Source organism: Quercus lobata, chromosome 10 (assembly GCF_001633185.2).
Source record: "Quercus lobata isolate SW786 chromosome 10, ValleyOak3.0 Primary Assembly, whole genome shotgun sequence".
NCBI classification, from domain to species: domain Eukaryota; kingdom Viridiplantae; phylum Streptophyta; class Magnoliopsida; order Fagales; family Fagaceae; genus Quercus; species Quercus lobata.
Window position 1 is genome coordinate 29,973,233 of NC_044913.1, and position 5,744 is coordinate 29,978,976.

Sequence of the window (5,744 nt, forward strand, 5' to 3'; positions counted from 1 at the left end):
TTTTTATTTTAAATGGATCTATGAACTAATATCTAATAGACAAATTAATCCTAGATCTAAGATAATGCTAGCTAACAAATTCAATTTCACAACATTATGCTATTCAAGATCAGATCTCATAAAAATCAACATGCATGTTAGAGCATTGACATCAAGTGTGCCAAGTGCTAAACTTTTAGCATTTGGCATGCCAAACACCAAAAAACACACCTCATCAAATGTGTTAAAATCTAAATTTTTTTGCAACTTGCTACATTACCATTCTACTAATTATGAACAAAAATAAATATTGACATGAGAATTCAAATGGGAACAATGTATGCAGATAAGTAAAGCAGAAAGCAGGATTTCTCTAAAAGAATTAAGAGAATGTGGGATGTGAATTAACACTAGACTAGGGAAGACCAGTGTGTAAAACACTATTCTCTTAATGCTCAAAGAAAAGAACACTAACACCTTAGAGGAATCAAGAGAAATTCTACTAAGCAGCTGAAATATGGAAGAATTGGTCTCAACATAGTCTTTAAAGCGACTAAGAGGCTAGGGGGGAGGGTCCTTTGGATGGGGGTAGTGAATAACTTAATTTTCAAGCTAGGACTGCTTAGAAATTAGCACAGGCTTAGTGGCTGAGTTATCTAAAAAATTTTGAGATTTAGGATGAAAATGGACCTTAAAAATCTATCTTTAAAAAAAATAAAATAAAATAAACAAGAGACAAAAGATTCATTCTATGATTTTATAATCAGGCCATTTCCTTAGTGACTTTTATCAACAATTCAGACGTCCTCTCTTTAAAACTAAGATTTCATTATAATATTTAGTTACTGTCACTTTGATGCAGCCTTGAGCAAGGATCTGGGGGTGTCCTGCCGAGATGCAAGCTGCACTACAATGAATCAAAAAGAGCTAGAGGTGGTGGTCACTCTCACTACACAACTTCAACGGGATCCACCCTATGTAGTCCGATGGGTCTATGACCTTATAGGATCCATCCCATGTAGTCCGACAGGTCCAAACCTTATGGGACCCACAGGTGGAGTGCGTACATCCTGAAGGGCAGCAGGCTTTATAGGACCAAACAAAAATGCCCCATCAGTTGCCCCATACTCTATTGTTCATCGGAACATCTGACGGGCTACGAAGTATCTAAAAAGAATCTTCTTGTCATTAATTAGCCGTTCTTGGAGTTTGTGTTATTTCTTGGAGCTAAAAAGGTCTTTTGAAGGAGGTACAAGACTGTAGACACTCGATTATGCACCCATGATTTAATCAAGGAAGATGACTGGAGTGACCATCCGTGTACCAAAAAAAAAAAATCATTCTTGCATCACATGCATCATTTTGTTCTTGCATCACATGCTTCAATTTATTCTTCCATTGTATGCATTAATTCATTCATTATATATCATAAAAATGATCTTGAGATTCTAACGGTCGCAACAGTGTTTCCAGTTTCCGAATCAGACCATCGGATCGAATGATATTGCATGATCAAGTTTGCACGGTCAGCATGCATTGTGTTTAGGTAGAATTGACCGCACATGATTAATTTAAATTAATTTTGATTGGTTAAACAATTAAAATTAATTAAATAATTTTGTGATTGGTTGATAATTAGTGTTTAAAATAGGGATGCATGCATGGGAATAAAAAGGATGATTGGATAACAATAAAACTGTGGATAATCTGAACTTTATCAAGATTTATTTTAAGGTATTTATCTTCAAGATAATAAAAAATCCTAAATTATCTAGAAAAGAGATAAAAAAGAAAAAGAAAATCATAAACTAAGGTTGAAAACACGTCTAGATAAAAAAATCATAAACTGAGGTTGGAAACACGTCTAGATACAAGGACCGACCAAAAAACCCTAGAAGGAGAGACCAAATGGCACCCGAACACGAAAGTGCGTTCAGCTTCCAAGAGCCAATTCAGCACTTTTGGAGTGCCGAATAGCACATTTGGAGTGCCGAATTGCCATCATGTAGGCTTTGGCCCAATGGCCTTTGGGTGACAATAATGCACACCCTTTTCGTTCTTTTCGCAAAAGGATGTAGACGGATTCAAACCCTAATCATTTGTACCTATTTTTAGAGTCTTTTGGCCTTTATAAATAGAGACTGAATCTCATAATTCAACACCTTTCTTTTTATGCTCTGAGAGGCATACGTTTTTTACTCTCAAACCACACATATTTTTTGATCCTCTTTCTGAGTGTTGCTGCAAAATTAGGGTTTTTAGGTTTTAAAGAGAATTGAACAAATTTCTTTGAACCCTAAAACATCCTCCCAAGAACAAAGTGTGCTCATGTAAGAGGTTATTTCCCTTCACCCTTCTCTTGTGATGTGATGATGCATATTATATATCTTTCTTTTACAAATATCTATGAATTGTTAATTGTCCATTTGTTTAAAGCATGATATTTTCTATATAATTTGTTATAATCTTTTTCTTGAATGTCAATAAATTTGTATGTGAACAATTATTTTTCTTAAAACAAAACAGATCTGCATCTTTATAAGATGTAGATTTGAATTTTTCTTAAAACAAAACAAATATACATCTTTATAAGATGTAGATCTGAATTTTTTCTCAATACAAAAACTGATTTGCATTTTTCTTAAGATGTAGATCTGAGTTTTCTCAAACAAAAGGGGATCTGTATCTTTATGAGATGCAGATATGAATTTTTCTCAAATCTTATTTTCTTAATACATGCACATTGTTGAAATAAAGAAAGAGATTATGTATTGATGTGTTTGTGTTTATTTTAATTCATGATTGCATATATTTAGTTTATGAGTGGAATTCTCTTCTTAGAAAATCTTTTTTTGAAAAATATATAGCAAAGTAAATCTGAATTTTTGTCATCGAAAAATCATTCTTTTAAATATAACAAAACAGATCTGAATTTTTATCATCAAAAACCTTTTTTTTTTTCTTTTTTTTTTTACATCCCACAAAGCAAATCTGATATTTTGACAAATCAAATCATTTTTTTTTAATAATAAAAATAGATCTAATTTTTTATTATTATTTAACAAAAGAAGAGATTTCATCCATACATAAATTTGTGTGATTTAATTTTCATTCACATGTTCAACATATCATGCATGCCATGCATAGCAGTATATTGGTCACAAAAGTCTAGAAGACCAGACTTTGTCTGGGTGGAATGGGTGCCTAACACCTTTCCATTCCATAACCTAGCCTTCAAATTTAGGTCTTTGGCTAAGTAGATCTAGCCTTGTCTTTGTTTGTTTTGGGTATAATGTAACTTGGACAAAAGCCATGTAAATATTTGGTAGATTGTAACTAGGACCCAATGCTTTATAACTTTTCAATTTTCCAAATATGTAATATTTATTCAATCAATGAATGGAACTATTTAGTCATCGTATTTTTTTTTCTTATTTTTTTGTATAAAAAATAAGTGGTGACTCCATACCACTTACCCAAAAAGAGAGGTGCCCCAAAAGGTACTTGAATCTCTTTTTTGAGGGACACGTCTCTCACAAAGACATGTGGCGATTCATGGTTGGTTAATTCGAACAGTCACATCCCTTCGTTTCCCGTGCCTCTTTGCCCTATAAATAGTTCAATTCCCATCTCAATCTCCCATTTGCCATTTCTCCATTTTTCTTGTTCAAACCAGAGATCTTCTCTTGTCACCCCCTAGCTTTCGTCGCTCTCTTCGTTCTTTCGTTGGCTCTCTTTGGTTTGAACTCTCTGTTGACCTATCTCATATTCGAATTTCTATGTAAGTTCCTTGCCCCCTTTTCTATTTATTTTATTTCATTTTGATAAACGTCTGTTGGTCTTATGCTTGGGAGTGAGTGAGTAGATTCTTAGTTTTCATTTGTCGCTTGTGGGCGAAAGAATGTCAGAAAGTAGTGAAGCGGCAAGTGAACATTCTATGCCCACCTGCATGGAATCGGGTGATGAGGATTCTCATTCGTCGGGACGTGAGTATACATTCGACAAGTCGTCTATCTCCGAGAGGGAGTCATCAATGGATTCTCCTTTGGAGGAGGAGGAGGAAACTAATCCATTGGGACAAATCAGCAGAAAAATCATCCTTCCTAGCATATGGTCAGTCAATGTCTTCCAGTGAGCATGACGAAGGAGGTTTTTAGCAAGCTTAGGCCTCGTTTCCAGATACTTGACAACATTCCCATAAAGAAGGCTGTCAAGGGGGAGAAATGTTATACAAGCCGGCCGCCTGAGGTTGGCTTATATGAGGCTTCCTTTATTGCAAAGTTAAGGTTGCCTCTTAGCCATCTTCATCATCAATTGGAAAATTATTTGGGCAAATCCGTCTGTCAAATAATCCCTAACGCCTGGAGGACTTCATAGGTGCCAAGGTGTTATGGGGGCAACTAAGTGGGTCAATTGTTCCCTAACACTTGAGGAATTATTTTACTGTTACAAATCGCAGGAGATAGCCCCATCTCAGGGTTTCTATAACTTTATGTGTTGTCGGGCTACCTTGAGGTTAGTGTCTGGGATGCTTGACTCCAACCATACGTGGAAAAGTAGATTTTTCTTTGTCCAGGGGATTAACTAGGTGTGCAATCCCGATAGGTAGGACATTGTGGGCGATTTTTATGATCATGCCTGGGGAATTTTGAATAAGTCTGGTAGGTCATCCGTTGCTCCTATTGGTTCGTCGGTTTTTAATTTTCATCGGACTAACATGCTCTATGTTATTTTCAGCTAAAGAATTGCCGACAATTACCCTTGAACAAGAAAATTTCCTCAGGTGTGTGTTGGACATCCCTTTCACACGAAGGTCCTGGAAGAGGCTCGTCACCCTTGATACTCTCCATGCCTACTGTGGTGGTCCCATCCCAATGGATTAGTATCTTTGTCTGATGATAGAGCTATCATAAGGAGTGGATGCCATAGGTTAAAACTCTAAAAAAAAGAAGAAGTTTGTGTAATGTGATTTACAACTATGTCTCTAAAACCCTTGCCAATTGACTTAAAAAAAATTTGTCAAAAATTATTGGAGACCCACAAAATGCTTTTCTGCATGGAAGATTAATCATGGATAATGTTGTAGTGGCTTTTGAGATGATGCATCATTGTGGACACCAGGTGGGGAGTCGCCACCTAGTTATAGCATTCTTTCGAGGAATGACCTTTTGATCTTACTACTAGAGTATGGGTTCGAAGTTTAGGTATGCTCTTGGGAAGGTGTTAGACTCCCAAGATCGCCCAATCCTAAGGTTGGCCTCCCATCATTGTGTCTTACGTCTTAACCTTATTAAAAGCATGTTCAACACTTACATTTATACTCATACACACACTAACATACATCTAAGCATACAACATATCTTTATCCCAAAACAACGTACTTATCATCCTAAAGCAAGCAAGCCAAATACAAAAGAAACCCTAGCATGTGAAACTCTATCATGTAGCAAACAAAGTAGCCACCCAAGCATGGCAACAAACATGTCATCATAGCAAGGAAATCATATTATAGACAAGGTGATACACATATGTCAAAGGAGGATTAAACAAATAACATGCATGTTCATGTGAATGCATAACTTACTTTACTTACCTTGCAGCATCTCAACACCTATGGCATCAGGAATGGGCATGTGAATGCATGTTTATGACATCAAGGTAAGAAACAAACATAAAACTTTAATCTAAACATGTTAAAGACAAACATGCATGTTAAAAGGTGAACAAGAATTCAAGGGGCTTAAAACATATAAAAAAGAAGCTAC